At 40.7% G+C, this 17,386-nt stretch overlaps 1 long non-coding RNA gene across 5 annotated transcripts in view; it reads right to left on the bottom strand.

Moving 5' to 3' along the window:
* LOC140491353 (uncharacterized) overlaps positions 1 to 17,386 on the bottom strand; it is a 197,380-nt gene that overhangs the window by 2,080 nt on the left and 177,914 nt on the right. For all 5 annotated transcript variants that reach the window (XR_011963294.1, XR_011963292.1, XR_011963293.1 and 2 more), the window contains one exon: positions 13,917 to 13,961. This is a non-coding gene — a long non-coding RNA (uncharacterized lncRNA). The remainder of the gene's footprint in view (positions 1 to 13,916; positions 13,962 to 17,386) is intronic.

Genomic DNA, 17,386 nt, shown 5'->3' with positions numbered 1-17,386 from the left:
TTTGTGATTTTGGTATATCTTCCCATTGAGGCACAATACTGGCAAGGGCACAAGCATTTAACCAATGAATCCTTGTTCCATTGAAAAATCCACTTATAAAAATTCACCCTAATGTGCCCCTAGAATCACTGGAATAAATCATTTCAAGGGGCAACTCTAGTACAGTAAAGACATTTGCTACGCTCACTATAAAATAGAAAGGAATATAGAAACTTGAAGTTTTGCTCCTTATCCGTTATTCAATTCATTTTATTTAAGATAGGACAGTTCCTCTTTGTACAGCTCTATTGGTATATTCAAGAATTTATTTCAAATATAGGTTGAAAATCAATTAACAATGGAGGCCAATGATTACATGTATATGCTAAGAGTCATGTAGATGAAAATTAAACTTCTCTGTTAACTAGCAGAGTAGTCACTGTTGTTTGATGTTTGGAGAAAGGATAAACAATATGTCCACAAATTAAATATTTTATTTTGTTTTCTTGGTAGAGTTGGAATCTGCTAACATTAAGGGGATTGAAGCAAAACAGAATATGCAGATAAGTCCAAGTCTTTATGGCACAGGACTGGACATCAAATCTGTTGAATGCATCAAAAGTAAAGCAGAAGAAATAAAATACACAACTACAGGAAAAAGACATTTTGCATCTGATGACGTATATGATGTAAAAGCAGTTGAATTGCAGTGTCATTCAAACAAAGATGGAGATCATATGTGTTGTTATGAAAAGGAACATCTTATGACAAAAATGCAGCGATCACTTACTCTTTCTTCTTTGACAAGTATCGAGAGTGAACTTGCCTTGTTGGAAACTAAGCCTATTGGTCCATTAAAATCCATTTCCACCTGTGCCAATAAAAAGGTCCAATCAGATTTAATGGAAATGGAGCCAGATACCATGGAAACGAAGTCAGTCACAGAAACAATACCAGTCATTACTCCAGTTTCAGTTAGACGTTACCCATGTGATTCAGGCATGAGAGAGGAATGTGCTTCTCATACAGAGACTAAAGTAGGAGAAAAATTAAACAAACTTTCTCTTAAAGCCCAGCTGCCTGGAGCTGACTGCACCAATGTGGAGGAGTGTTCAAGTCCTTCAGGAGTAATTCTAGAGCTTGCTCATGCATACTCACAGAATCTAACAGAAGATAAGATGCATAATGTTACCACTGTGTCTTGCGCTGATGAACAACAAACCATGAACACAATTAGCATGAAAGACAAGGAGCAAGATGAAGCAATTGTCAAAAACAACACAGTCCTAGAAATGGGAGATGAACATGCTCAGTGGATGGACAAGGATCAAAGTGGAACTGCATTCAGGCAAACTTTATATCAAGTAAACTCCAAGGAAAATATGTTCATCTCTGAAGAAGTGGTTAAAAATAGTCAAAGAGGAGGATCATGTTACCAAAATGATGATGGCAGTATAACTTCACAGCTATATTCTATGAAGTCTACAGGAGATCTGACAGCACTGTCAGAAAACTCAGTACTGGAAAAGAGAATCTCCAGCAGGAGGAACTCATCTGAGACAGACAAAGGAAGCAAAGATGCTTACTCCCTTGACATATCCAAGTTACTTCTGAATTTAAATCGAGTCTCCTTTAAGACATTCGGCACGGTTAAACATTTGGGATCACCACACTTAGAACCAAAGATTGAAACTTGCGCAGTGAGGTCTCTTAACATTTCTAAGTGCAACACAGAGCCTGCAGAAGACAGCTCGAAAGATTACTTACCAAAATCAGAACAGATCTCTAACCAGACTGAGGCAAGTATAAATGAGATCAGTACATCGATAATTTGGCCTCAAGATAGAAACCTTCCTCAGGAAATATCTTCGCTGACAAATACACCAAGGCAGCTTTATGAAGTAGACAACTCAATCATTCAGGAATCCTCAACTGCAACTCAGCAAAATAAATGTCCCTCCACCAAACTGAGCTGTCTCCAACAAATAAAAGATAAACACAGTTTGAATGTTGACTCCAGAGGTCCAGCTGTTCTCACAACTGACTTGGATAAGGAAACAGATGAACAGCTCCCAATGGGTGATAAGAGCACATGTAGCTGTAAGATAGTATATGGGAATTGTTTTAGAGCACAGGGCACTGATGTTGATGACGAAAGCAAAGATTTAGCATATTCCATACAGCAGTGTTCACCAAAGACCACCCCACCTGATTCAGGAAACCACCTCTCTCAATACCTCACAACATTTACTGGGCGAGGTGAGAAATCCATGCTTACCTGTTGTTCCTTTGATTTTCCTAAAACTGATCTTACACCAAAGCTTGAAGGCTCCATTCTGTCACAATTCAAGGCTAAAAGATATAGCATGCCGAATGGATTCCATCTGATACAGAACGATATCATGGAGCTACTCAATGTGCTGAAAGAATTCCCCAGAGAAAGTCATATTGAGGAAGAATGTGCAATACTTACTTCATCAATAAAGGAGAAATTATATACTGAAAGTGGAAAACTGATGTCTGCTTGCCAGAAGGGCATTAAAGTAGACCAGGCTCCTGTGGAGATGCTCCTGGGAGTTTCTGAAAGTTTCCAGGCCCTCATACAGCTAACAGCAACATGTCTCCAGTTCACGACCTGCATGCATTGCGCAGAACGTCATGCCGAAGTGGTCAATAACTTAAAAGAAGTTTCTTTGACTTATAAAACCTTTGTGCAAATCTCTGAGGATGCATGCAGCAGGAAGTGTGATGACTTAAGCATGAAACTCCTGGCTCAACAGTGTACTGCACTGACTGCTGGGGTTTTCTGCTTGACACAGCCATTCAAATAATTCACCCCGAAACAGAAAACAGTGTTTGTAAAGTTTGGGACATGAGAGAATATAATTAGAAAAATCTAAAGAAAGATGTAGAATTGTGTGACAAGTACATGACATGCACTAAACTCATCCCCTGGAAAAACATGTGTACTACAATATGACACATTGATTGGCATTGGCCACATGACTAACAACAATCAGAACTGATGCAAGACATGTCCTGTTTCTAGGGTAATATAGTACTCTGCTGATTCTTCAGACTTCTATATAGACAGCATTTTAATGCTGCCCTTTCAACCTGAAACTGAGGTCTGAATTCATTCCATTGGCTGTTGGGATCTGAAGGTTTCAGGGGCTTTCCACGTGTTACCAGAGAGGACCAGGTCATGCTACAAAATTTCATATCATTTGATATGAGTTGATACCAAATAAGCAATCTCATCCAGAGGGACCCAGTTGATAGCTCTCGAAATGAAAATATTATGTCTGCCTACGTGTGTGTGTGTGTGTGTGTGCGCTGAGGAAAGAAGGTGCTGTCTTCAGACTGTTGATAAAGTAGGCAGTGAAAAATAGTTTAAATATAAGAATTTTCCCTTAGTATCTATCTCATGTTCTGTGTGTTTGATATTAGCACTAGATATTTTAAGCCGTAGAATGTTTCAGTCTTTTTAATTTGACATTGTTTGTTGCAATAGAAAAATATATGGTATTAAAGAATCCTATTTCCATATTACAATGTTAAAGTGTGATCATTGGATTTTCTCAGGATGGCGGGAGACGGGTTGCATTATCTATCACTTGCTAGGGTTTGAAGCACATTGTTGCATGTACAGAGAAAGTCATACTTTCAAACATTTTATTTTCTCTTTCAGCTATAATTCACATAAACTGATCTTTGCTCCTACAAGCAGGAAGTTGCATTTTTTTCAGTGACCTATCACTGGAGAGTTGCATAATCCAAGAATTAACAGTGTCCTGCTGGCAGTCATTTCCTCACTAATCATTGATGGTCAATTTCCATGGGTTTGGGAAGAGGAGAGAGTCTCAACATGTGGTTAAAAAGCCATATTCATTCCAGAAAATGACTGAAAATATTGTTTCTGCTATTTGAGGATTTCTGTTGGGATATTTACAACTCACATTTACATTGATTTTTACAGGAAACACATATGATGATCCCCTGCATAAGTGACCCGATTAGCTCATGCTATTACAGTAGCAACAAATTTTACAATGGGTGATTAAAACTCAACTTTGTCTTTATAACCTAACAAGAGTGGGGGAATTCAAAACTAGGTGAGAGGAGAAAGATTTAAAAGGGATTTGAGGGTCATATGTAGAATGTACTGCCAGAGGAAGTGGTAGATACAGGCACAGTTACAAAATTTAAACAACATTGGACATGCACATGATTGAGGGATAGGGGCCAAACACAGGCAAGTGGCACTAGTTTAGTTTGAGAAACTTGGTCGGCATGGATGATTTGTACCAAAAGGTCTGTTTCCATGCTAAATGACTTTATGACTCTAAATTAACATGTATTTATTATTATTAAATAGAACTGTGATTTTAGACATAATCTATGGGGACCACAGACATGTTGCAGAGTTCCATGTGGTTATACAGTTTGAAGGGTACCTGTCTGCATTAAGCACAGCAAGGCAAAAATTCAATCCTTTATGTGCAGGATTTGAACATCCATTGTTCATTTCATTCTACTCCAGACACTAGTCATCCAGCCCAGTAAACAAATCAACCCTTAGAGAGAGATATGAAGCACACCAATAAGATCATTATAAGGGACAAGGAAGAATCCTTTGAGCTTATGTTATTGATGAGCATGAATTCAATATGAGTCTTATTCTCAGATTTCTACATAAATGGAAGGTAGTGAAATTCCAGCTGGAAATGACAATGGCCACACAGTAAGTCCATTCAGATTGACTAGAAAGACTGTTACAATGATCAACCAGTCGGTAGGTTAAATGAGTGAACCAAATCAACCTAGGTTGAAAAAACATTTTCTGGTATTTTATTTAAAAAGGAAGAAATATCAAATTTTATGAGAAAACTAATATATAATTTTGTGATGTCAAAATCTGTCTTTGCACAATTCATTTCACCCAAATTGCTCTTCATTTGTCAGGTTCTCACTTTCTTCTCACACAAAGTACTGGTTCAAAGAATCAGACTGCATCGAAGAGGCCCTTTGGTCCATCAAGTATGTGCTGACAAAGCTACACTAAACCTACACTTGTCCCATAGCTTTGAATATTATGACATTTCAAGTCCTCATTCAAATACTTTATAAAGGTTGTGAAATTCATTTGAGGTGGAGTTCCATTGAAGAGTGTACAATTTTGTTGAGTGTAGGGAGAATGAGTGACACGAGGCTATCCTGGCCATGAGACCATTTCCAGCATACTCCTTACATCTGACATTGCACCATGGTTGGCTGTATGGTTGGGGTGGAGGGCATTGAGTAATAATCAAAGTATGAACCCCAGCCCTTCTGTACTCTTTAGGTCAATGGTAAAGGTCAACTATAAATTAAGACGAATCCTGATTCCACTGATTTGTTTGTCATCTAATAATATTCATAGGTTAAGGACCTTCCTGGTCTAATTATCTCATGAATGTTTAAGAGGCATTTAGACAGACACATGAACAAGCAGGGAATAGAGGGATCTGGGCAATGTGCGGATGGGATCAGTTTTGAATGACAGAGCTATACTGTTCTGTGTGTAAATGTATGCATACTTTACACTGAGGAAGAAAACAATGAGTTCATATCAATTTTTTTCATTTGCACTAAAGCAGATAACCATGATTTTTTTTTGATAATCACAGCACTGCCCTGAACCTAACAATGCAGAAATACAACAGAAAGGGCCTCACTCATATATCATAATGTGATTAAATTAAAGTATCTAAAGACTGGAAGGGTAAAGTACTTCCATATCTGATGCCTTTGTTTTCACCAGTTGCGGAGGAGGAGTGAGCTAGAATCCAAATCTAGTAGTTCCAGTTCGAATACAGTCCGTTCTGGATTCAAATGTGCAATATTGCTCTTTATTCAGCTCAGGCTAACACAAAATTAACAATATCACATAACATTCATTAATAATATCTTAGTTTTCATCTACCTGTTTAATTTCCTTCATTGTCTCAATTCTTTTTCTGTAACCTTATTCACCCCCCTACCCATCCATTCTGCTATGGTCAGAATGGAAAATAGGAAATATCCCATTGATATAGTATGATTTTCCAAGGTGGAATTAAACATTAGAACAAGAAGTTTTATCTGTGTAGTGTCTTAATGAAATAAAACATCCAAGATACTGCTCAGGTACATTATAAAAGAAAATTGATACAGAGCCAGAGAAGGAGATCTTGCGTCTGATGAGGTAGCATCTAAAAGGAGGCTAATGTGTTCAACCATGGCTAGTCCAGGTGGATGAGGAGGGAAAAATATTGATATTTTTCACAGTCAGACAGAACGCCATTGTGACATTGATAAAAGCCATTTCAGTAATGTGGCAGGGTGAAAAGTTGGTTGGAGGGATTCTAACACATATGCAGTTTTTTTTTTGCCACCACATAGAGGTTGTGAAAATTCCCAAACATCAGCAGTTCCATTCCTAAACCTGACACTTTCGATTTTCATGAAACACGGCCCAAGCTTCGTCTATTTCTGATTCCCTGGCCATTTAAATGATCTGAATCTATTTGACTCCCATTTCGTTATCTCCACTGTCAGGAACCCAGAATACAAGGAGCAAACCAGAAGTGTTTCAATGAATTTATTTTGGACAGCCAGGAGACCTGAGTACCCCTGTAAATTTTATCTTAGGAGACCATGGGAGAGGGCAGTCAGATTATTTTGGAGGGGTATCCATTGCCCAAGAACCCATAGGATTCTAAAGGTGGGCAGGAATTATCAAATTTATCAAGGGATTACATTTTTTTACTCATTCATGGGATGTATGCTAGCTAGATCAGTATTTATTGCCTATCCTAAATGCTCAAAGAGCAGTTAAGAGTGGGGCCTAGAGGCCCCTGTAGGCCAGACTGGGTAAAGGGTGGCAGATTTCCTTCCCTCATGGACATTAATAAACCAGATGAGTTTTTACAACAATAGTTAAGTGGTTGCCTTTAGACTGGAATAGATTGGACCAGATTTCACCATCTTCCGCATGGGATTTGAATGCAAGTCATAGATTCTGATTATTAGTACAGTGATATTACCACTAACTGTATAAATGTTTGTTTGTGTAGAGTTTCCACCTTCTCCCTGTGTCTGTGTGGGTTTCCCCCAGGTGCTCTGGTTTCTTCCCACAATCTAAAGATGTGCAGGTTAGGCGAATTGGCCAAGCTAAATTGCCCATAGTATTCAGGAATGTGTAGGTTAGTTGCATTAGTCAGGGGTAAATGTAGAGTAATAAGGTCGGCAATGGGTCTGGGTGGGTTACTCTTTGGAGGGTTGGTGTGGACTTGTTGGGCCAAACTGTAGGAATTCTATGATTCTATGATAAAAGATTAAATTTAGGAATTTCAATGTACTGAGCTTTTTTAATCAGTGTATCATTAATAGACACAATTTTATTTTATGTCAGCATGGCTCCTGAGATTTTCCCACTGTGTATACTAGTTAAGTGTACATGGAGCAGAGAGGGCAAAGGATTGTGGCCATGAGTTGGCATGTTGACACTGTGTTGGCATAGGGATGATGAAGGGGTGAGTGAGGCATGGGTTAGCACTGGATTATGGGGCTACAGAGGAATAGGATTACAGGAAGATTGAGGCAACATGCGAATGGATAAAATGACATAGGATGGCACAGAGAGTATGAGAGGGGAATGGGGAAGTTATGGAAGTGTGCATAGGGTGTTAGGTGACATGGATTAGCATCTCTGGTACAAGGGAAGTAAATATGGGATTTTGTGAGGGGAGGGATGGAGGTTGGTTTTGATTTAATTAGTTTTTTAATTAATCTTCAGCACAGCTCCAATGCACAGAGACAAACTTTGTTCCCAGCCTAACTCTGCAGCCAATAACAACCACACTCATTCCCACCTTCCAAAGAACCCAGACATCCTGAAATGAAAATCCAACCTCCTGAGCTAGATTTCCCAGGTTGAGAAGCAGAAAATGTCCCATCTGTGCATTCTTCAACCAGGAATCAGGCCCACGGAGTTCCAGGGAAGAGGGATGCGAATTTGGGAAGTAACTACACATTTTAAGACCTGGAGAGAGAACAAAGACCTTGGAGGTGGGATGGTAGTTTGAGTTTTTTTGAAGGAGTGATGGCAGCAGATTTAAAGGAGTTTCAGGACCTGAGAAATCATAGAACTATAGATTCCCTACAGTGTGGAAACAGGCCAGTTGGCCCATTGAGTCCACACCAACCCTCCAAAGAGTATTCCATGCAGACCCAGCACCCGTATCCCCATTACCCTGCATTTCCCAGGCTAATCCACCTAGCCTATACATTTCTGGGCAGTGTGAAAACAATTAGCAATAGTTGTTAACATGGCAGACAAGCAGATAAGTTTGTAGTTTAGTGGATAAATGACATAGAGAGAGGATGAAGTAATGTTCATGGCCAAAACAAGCTTGGAGAATGCATAAGGAGTAGCAGAGTGCACCTAGAGAAAGATATAAGTTCTGGTTTAGGGCAGGAATTAGCCCTGTAGGAAGACCTGATGATCTAGGACAGGAGAAGGATTTGGTGGAGGCAGCTGCTCGAATGGTCTCAATGTTGTTACAAAGGAATTCATGAGCTCCTTACACTTGTGATACAGTGGAGGAGCTAGGTTTAAGACAATGGTTTCCAGTAGGGGCTGCAGGGTAAGTGTCACATTCTGTGATGATGGAGAAATAGTGAGCAGTTTTCACAGGTGATATCAGGAGCCAATAGTGTTTTATGTTGTCCATCCCAGATCCAGCATTGAACCAATGAGCCAATTGGTCTCCATCTTCTGTTCAAACTGGAACCCTTACATAGGATACTGACTGCCCTTAAACTAAGTGGAGAAAACTTTCAAAACTTTCCCACCTGGTTGAAACATGTCTGCAGGCTGAAGCTTTCCTTTAAAAGGTCAAAGGTGCTCCTCCATGTTGCATAAAAAACGTTGTAGTCTCCCATTCCCTACAGTTAATCCATCCCCCTTTCCATGAGGCATTCTCAAATTGCATTCCCTAAACACTTCGGGCATGTCCTTGTGGAAAGACATTTAAATTAGCAGCATGGATCTTGCAGGTGCTCCTGGGATTGCAGGCTTAAAGATTTCTTGTATTTTTTTTTACAGTTATTGTAGTCATTATAAATAAAACTCAGAAACTAAAAAAACCTTTGCCCTAAAACTTCGGTCAGCAAATGCGTTTTATATTCATTCAATACTCCTATTGAAACAAAACCTCGGTTGAATTTAAAATTAATGTCCCTGGAAAATTTGTTAATATGGAGCAAACGTTTCGTCAAATCTTTCAACAGCAAAAAAAATTCCAGACGGGAATAGCCACTGACAACTTTTCCTAATGGACTCTTAAAATCTAAAAGAAAGAGATTGAGAGAATGTGTTTATTAGACTGACAAAGGGTAATGCAATGTTTCTAGTCACTTGAATTTCCTTGGGTATGTACAATGCACTTTGCACATTTTCCTATTGAGCCGGTCCAAGAGTCAGCATTGTCATTTGTTTCTATAATATGTATAATTCAATCTAAAGCTTTGAGAAAAGGTCTTGGTAATGGGCAATGTACTTGCTATGGCTATATATTTGCAAAATAATGATAAAATACTTCATTAACTGCATTATGCTGTGTAGCAAAATTGAACACTAAATTATTGTTCTGTATGCTAAGATACAGTTAAAACATTTCAGGTGTGTTTGTATTTGGTTGTTTCCTGATACAATGAAATAATATTTTGATGTAATGCAAACCTCTTGCTTCAATTACCGAGCAATTTGTTTCAAAATCTACAAATCTAAGCTACTGAAACTATTGTGGAAGGACTGATGCAATTGAGGCACCAAGGCAGTTGAGACTACTTCTAACTTGGCGCTGGAAATCCTCAATAAACTTTTATTTTCTATCATTGGGAATGAAAGCATGTGTATGTGTGTTCCTACTTAGAACATAGAACATAGGACGTTACAACACAGTACAGGCCCTTCGGCCCTCGATGTTGCGCTGACCTGTGAAAATAATCCAATGCCCATCCAACCTACATTGTTCCTTTATTATCCATTTGTATGTCCAATGCCCATTTAAATGCCCTTAATGTCAGCGAGTCTACTACTTTTGCAGGCAGGTTGTTCCATGCCCCTACTACTCTCTGAGTAAAGAAACTACCCCTGATATCTGTCCTAAATCTGTCACCCCTCAATTTAAAGCTATGTCCCCTCATGTTAGCCTTCACCATCCGAGGAAAAAGGCTCTCCTGTCCACCCTATCTAATTCTCTGGTTATCTTCTACGTCTCAAGTAAGTCACCTCTCAATCTCCTTCTCTCCAACGAAAAAGCCTCAGTTCCCTCAGCCTTTCCTTGTAAGACCTTCCTTCCATACCAGGCAACATCCTAGTAAATCTCCTTTGAACCCTTTCCAAAGTTTCAACATCCTTCCTATAATGCGGTGACCAGAACTGTACGCAATACTCCAGGTGTGGCCTTACCAGTGTCTTGTACAGCTGAAGCATGACCGCGTGGGTCTGAAACTCAATCCTCCTACCAATAAACGGCAACATACCATATGCTTTCTTAACAACCCTGTCAACCTGGGTGACAACTTTCAGGGATTTATGCACCTGGACACCGAGATCTCTCTGTTCATTTATACTGCCAAGAATTTTACCGTTAGCCCAGTATTTTGCATTCCTGTTACTTCTTCCAAAGTGAACTGCCTCACACTTTTCTGCATTAAACTCCATTTGCCACTTCTCAGCTCAGCTCTGCATCTTATCTATGTCCTTCTGTAATCCACAACATTCTTCAGCACTATCCACAACTCTGCTTACTTTAGTGTCAGCCACAAATTTACTAACCCATCCTTCTATGCCCACATCCAGATCATTCATAAAAATGACAAACAGCAGTGGCCCCAAAACAGATCAATGTGGCACATCACTGGTAACTGAGCCCCAGGATAAACATTTCACATCAACCATCACCCTCTGTCTTCTTTCAGTTAGCTAATTTCTGATCCAAACCACTAAATCACCTTCAATCCTGAAACTCTGTAATTTGTGCTCTAGCCTACCATGTGGAACCTTATCAAATGCCTTTGAAGTCCAGATACACCACATTGACGGCTTTACCTTCATCCTCCTGTTTTGTCACATACTCGAATAACTCAATAAGGTTGTGAGGCATGACCTTCCCTTCACAAAACCATGATGACTATCCCTAATCAAATTATTCCTTTCCTGATGATTATAAATCCCTGGGGTCTTATCTATTTTCAAATCTTCCAAAATTGCTAAAAGCTCCTCTTTGTCAACCTCAATCCCATCTAATCTTGTAGCCTGTATCTCCATATTCTCACTAACATTGCCCTTTTCCAATGTGAATACTGATGAAAAGTATTCATTAAGCACTTCTCCTATGTCCTCAGATTCCACACACAACTTCCCACTACTATCTTTGATTGGCTCTAATCTTACTCTAGTCATTCTTTTATTCCTGATATACTTATAGAAGTCCTTAGGGTCTTTCTTGATTGTATCCGCAAACAACTTCTCATGTCCCCTCCTGGCTCTTGTTAGCCCTCTCTTTAGATCTTTCCTGGCTAACTTATAACTCTCAAGCCCCCTAACTGAGCCTTCACACCTCATCCTCACATAAGCCTTCTTCTTTCTTTCTCTTGACAAAAGCTTCAACTTCTTAAGTAAACCATGGCCCCCTCTCTCGATAACTACATCCCTGCCTGATATGTATATATGTATCAAGGACCTGCAGTAGCTGTTCCTTGAATAGAGTCATAGAGATGGACAACATGGAAACAGACCCTTCGGTCCAACCTGTCCAGGCCAACCAGATATCCCAACCCAACCTGCCAGCACCCAGCCCAATCCCTCCAAAGCCTTCCTATTCATAAAACCATCCAAATGCCTCTTAAATTTTACAATTGCCACATCCTCTGGCAGCTCACTCCATACACGTACTACCCTCTGCTTGAAAAGTTGCCCCTTAGGTCTCTTTTATATGTTTCCCCTCTCACCCTAAACCTATGCCCTCTAGTTCTGGACTCCCCAACCCCAGGGAAAAGACTTTGTCTATTTGTCCTATCCGTGCCCCTCATCAGTTTGTAAACCTCTGTAAAGTCACCCCTCAGCCTCCGACGCTCCAGGGAAAACAGCCCCAGCCTGTTCAGCCTCTCGCTGTAGCTCAAATCCTCCAACCCTGGCAGCATCCTTGTAAATCTTTTCTGGACCCTTTCAAGTTTCACAACATCTTTCCGATAGGAAGAAGACCAGAATTGCACACAATATTCCAACAGTGGCCTAACTAATGTCCTGTACAGCTGCAACATGACCTCCCAACTCCTGTACTCAATATTCTGACCAATAAAGGAAAGCATACCAAACACCTTCTTCACTATCCTATCTGCCTGCGACTCCACTTTCAATGAGCTATGAACCAGCACTCCAAGGTCTCTTTGTTTTGCAACACTCCCTAGGACCTTACCATTAAGCGTATAAGTCCTGCTAAGATATGCTTTCCAAAAATGCAGCACCTCGCATTTATCTGAATTAAACTCCATCTGCCACTTCTCAGCCCATTGGCCCATCTGGTCAAGATTCTGTTGTAATCTGAGGTAACCCTCTTCGCTGTCCATTACACCTCCAATTTTGGTGTCATCCGCAAACTTACTAACTGTAAGCTCCACATTTGAAGTGTGTCCATCTCCTGCAGTTTCCTTCCCCATCCTATACATCCTGAATCTTGCCTAATCACATCATAATTGCCTTTCCCCCAGTTATACCTCTTTCCTTGTGGTATGTACCTATCCTTGCCCATTGCTATTGTAAACATAACCAATTTATAGTCACTATTGTCAAAGTGCTCACCTACTTCCAAATCTAACATCTGGCTGGGTTTATTACTCAGGACCAAATCCAATATGGCATCGCCCCTTGCTGGCCTATTGTGTCAGAAAACCCTCCTGCACACACTGAACAAAAACTGACCCATCTAATCTACTTGAACTGTAGTATCCCCAATCAATACTATCAGGTTCCTGATACATCTCTTTATGTGATGAACATGGTGGCAAGCTAAGTTGCAGCCATGTACATATATAACCTTTCTTTTTTCTTTGGGTGGATAAATATGAATGAATGACTGTTTAGCACCAGATCTCAAAGTTGAAACAAATATTAAAATAGGCACTTGTGCTTCAATTTGATAGAATTTAGGTTTATTGAACATTATAAGGAAATGATGAAGTGAATAAATTGAAGTACTGTAGTTAGTGATTATGAACCACAATACAATGATATATAAAGAAGGATACTTGATTCATCTTCATTCATCTCTTCAAAAGGTCCTGACAATCCCCTATTGCAGCAGCCATGAAAAGTATTTTAAAATAACTTGCCTTTCAGAATGACATGGATAAGCTTTCAATGGTAAATGATTAGGGATTTTGCTGTAGGAAACTTATCTCCTGACTCCACTCAGCTACCTTCCCACAGCCCCAACCCCCTCCCATTTATCTCACCACCCCTTCGGCTCACATCCTCAATCCTGATGAAGGGCTTTTGCCTGTAACGTCGATTCTCCTGCACATCGGATGCTGCCAAACCTGCTGTGCTTTTCTAGCACCACATTCTCAACACTAGTCTTCAGCACCTGCAGTCCTCGTTTTCTCCTCCTGACTTCACAAAGCCTGTCCACTATTGACAAGGCACAAGTCAGGAGTGTGATAGAACAGTCTCCAGATGCCTAGATGATTGGTGCCTCAACATCACTCAAGAAGTTAGAACATCTGGAACAAAGCAACCTACTTGACTGGCACCCCATCCACCACTTTGAATATTCATTCCTTTCACCACTGGCTCATGGTGACAGCAGCAATGTATACCATCAACCAGATGCACTGCAACTACTCACCAGGGGCCCTTTGTCAGCATTTTCCAAAAGTGCGACTTCTACCATCTGGAAAGACAAGAGCAGCAGATTCATGGAAGCACCACCATTTTCAATTCCCCTTCAAGCCACAATATTTTGACTTCCCAACAGGAAAATCCGGCTTAAAAAAAACATGCAAGTTGTTGTATTGGATCTCCCATTTTGAAACATACAAGAGGAGTCATAGAGATGTACAGCATGGAAACAAACCCATCAGGCTAACCCGTCCGTGTCGACCAGATATCCCAACTCAATCTAGTCCCACCTGCCAGCACCTGGTCCATATCCCTCCAAATCCTTCCTATTCATATACGCATCCAAATGCCTCTTAAATGTTGCAATTGTACTAGCCTCCATCACTTCCTCTGGCACCTCATTCCATACATGTACCGCCCTCTGTGTGAAAAAGTTGCCTCTTAGGTCTCTTTTATATTTTTCCCCTCTCACCCCAAATCTATGCTAGCTAGTTCTGGACTCCCTAACCCTAGGAAAAAGACTTTGCCTATTTACCCTATCCATGCCCCTCATAATTTTGTAAACCTCTATAAGGTCACCCCTCAGCCTCCGACGCTCCAGGGAAAACAGCCCTATCCTATCCAGCCTCTCCCTATAGCTCAAATCCCCCAACCCTGGCAACATCCTTCAAATCAGCACATCTCATTTGCCAGTTTTACTGGGGTTTTTTTGGACTGTAACTATTTCACCATTTTTTCACTGTCACTGGATCAAAATCCTGGAACTGTTACCCTAACAGTGCTGTGGGTGCACCAACCCACTGTAAACTTCAGCGGTTCAAGATAACAGTAATTAGAGACAAGTAATAAATGCTGGTTGGGCTAACAAAGCTCACCTCCCACGAATGAACACAATTTAAGAAGTCAATTTCATCCTGGAACATATGAAGGTCAGAGACCCCAGAAACCTTTACAGTCTCGGGCTCGACCGTTAACTGAATGCGCATCCATGCTGCCACCTGACTAATGTTGTAGAGTTTCTTTGTTGTTACTTGGAGTGACCTTGTTCCATCAAATATTAAATGTTTCATAGGATAGAGGCCGCAATATTCTTACAATAGGCAGGAGAGGATAGAAGTTGGATTTGGTGGTTAGACAATTAAATATGCAAACCTATCCCACCATTATCACCCTTAAAGAAACAGTCTTTGTGCCTCCTGAGCGTTGGTGTCATGGAGAGATGGGACCTTCACTGACATATTTAAATAGAAAGTAATCTGTAGCCTAATTTAAAATTCACTGCAACCTGGGTTTTCCCGATGTCAGGAAGACAGCGGGAGAAAGGGAGTTAGAGGTAGCTGACCCCACAAATTGTGTCTTTCTTCACACCTCTCGTGGGGCTAGGAGAGGCAGAAGTGTTACATTTATAGAACCATAGAATCTCTACAGTGTGGAAACAGGCTATTTGGTCCACCGAGTCCACACCAACACTCCCAAGAGCATCCCACCCAGATCCCTGCCCCTTCTGTCCCACTCCCTCACCTTATCTCTGTAACACTGCATTTCTCCTCACTAATCCACCTAGTCTGCACATCCCTGGACACTATGGGCAATTTAGCATCGGCAATCCCACTAACCTGCACATCTTTGGACTGTGGGAGGAAATTGGAGCACTCGGAGGAAACCCACGCAGACGCAGGGAGATGTGCCAACTCCATACACACAGTCACTCAAGGTTAGAATTAAACCTGGGTCCCTTGCGCTGAATGGCAGTAGTGCTAACCACTGAGCCATGTGCTGCCCTACTGAACCCTATTGTATATCCTCTTTGCTTCCTCCTTCAAACTCTAGCTAATTCCCCTTATTCCTGATTACTTTAGGTCCTCTCGAATAGGCCCCACTACGGTCTCCTACTGTTGCTCTTTAGCTCTGCCCATTAACTATGAAGTTGGGTGGCTGCCCATTTGAAGGAAAATATCCAAAAATGTCAGGAGATGACAAGGTTGCTCCATATGGCCTACTTCAGTGAACGTCAATGGCGTATTTTAACAGTACCAATTATAATGAAAAGTCCTAAGTTGATTCAGAGGAACTTTATGAAACAAAGTGATACTGAATCACAAAGGAAATTTTAATTTCCTTCTCTCATACTCTGACTTTTACTGACCTCTGGAGCTTCTCAGTTAATCCCTTATCAATCTTGCAACTCTTGGCCACTGGTCTGCTCCTGTCCCCATTGATTTGTGAAAAGTAGTTAAGAAACCAGACAGCAGAAAATAAAACTTCCTCCCCACAATTCACTAAACTCCTGCAGGTTGCAATCTAACAACATCCTAGAGGTAAAAGTACATAGTTGAGAAAGAGTAAAGAGATGCCAAAGTTTTTGAAGGAGTAAGATTAGGGAAGGATAGAAGAAATGCAAAAAAAATCTCTGAGCAGCAAAGTAGATGATAGGACAGATAAGCTCAGGCAGATATAAGTAGCCAGCTGAATAGAGTTATTGAAAAGGAGTAAAAAAGATGGTTCCATAACAAATTGAGAGAAACAGCTAGTAAAAATGAGTTAATCCATCTGTACAGCAAATCCATAGTAAAACAAGAGGACAAGTGACAATAATATCTTATGAGGAACCTGATATGGTGGGGAAGTGGTCATGGAAAACTCAGGACTGGGAATTAAATGTTGCACGGTGTGGCATACTTTAAAAGATGGAAAGGCAACATGAAGATCTGGAGTCGCTGTATATGTTGATAGTTGAACGAAAAATAGCATCCACAGCTATCAGTCAAATAGAAATAATGTCCAGGACAATGGATATAAAAGATAAAAATCAATCATGCTCATAGGAATAATCTATATATTTTCAATAAAAATGATAAAAAGGGATATATACTACATGAAAAGCAGAGGAGAGCAATATAAGGAAGATATGAAGAGATTAAGAGAACAGTCAAAATAATTGGGAATTGCACCACCACACACTGCCCTCGAAGATGTGGTTAGATTGGGAGGGGGAGGGGGTGTGGAGGGAAGAGCCTTCGAGACTGTCACACCCCTTTGCAGAGGACGTCTAGAGAGAGATGCAGTGGTTTGTGTTGAAGTTAGTCCCACGCAGCTCTGTTACACAGGACTCTGTGCTCTATGGTCTGTTCCCCAGGATGTACACCGAGACAACTGTGCCTGGAGGACTGTCAACTTGGTGAAAAATGCTATTTGTCTGCCCGAAAGTAGTTGGTGTCCAGAGCAAGGAGGAGACGTGATCGAGTGTTACAGACTTGCACTATGTGCAGGACTATGTGCTAAGGGGTGCACTAAAGCTTGGGGCAGCTGCCGCCAAGGCACAGTGCAGAAAGGCCATCTAAGCTCTTTCTGTTGAAGTACACTCTCCCGAGTCAAAGGACTCTTGGGGAGTTGCCAATTAATATAAGATAGCCTCCAAGAAATGCAATTGTGAATGCAGAACACACCTCTCCACCTACCTCAAGGTGAGTCGTCGGG

The sequence above is a fragment of the Chiloscyllium punctatum genome, chromosome 2, assembly GCF_047496795.1.
Source record: "Chiloscyllium punctatum isolate Juve2018m chromosome 2, sChiPun1.3, whole genome shotgun sequence".
Taxonomy (NCBI): domain Eukaryota; kingdom Metazoa; phylum Chordata; class Chondrichthyes; order Orectolobiformes; family Hemiscylliidae; genus Chiloscyllium; species Chiloscyllium punctatum.
This window is presented reverse-complemented; position numbering and strand designations above follow the sequence as displayed.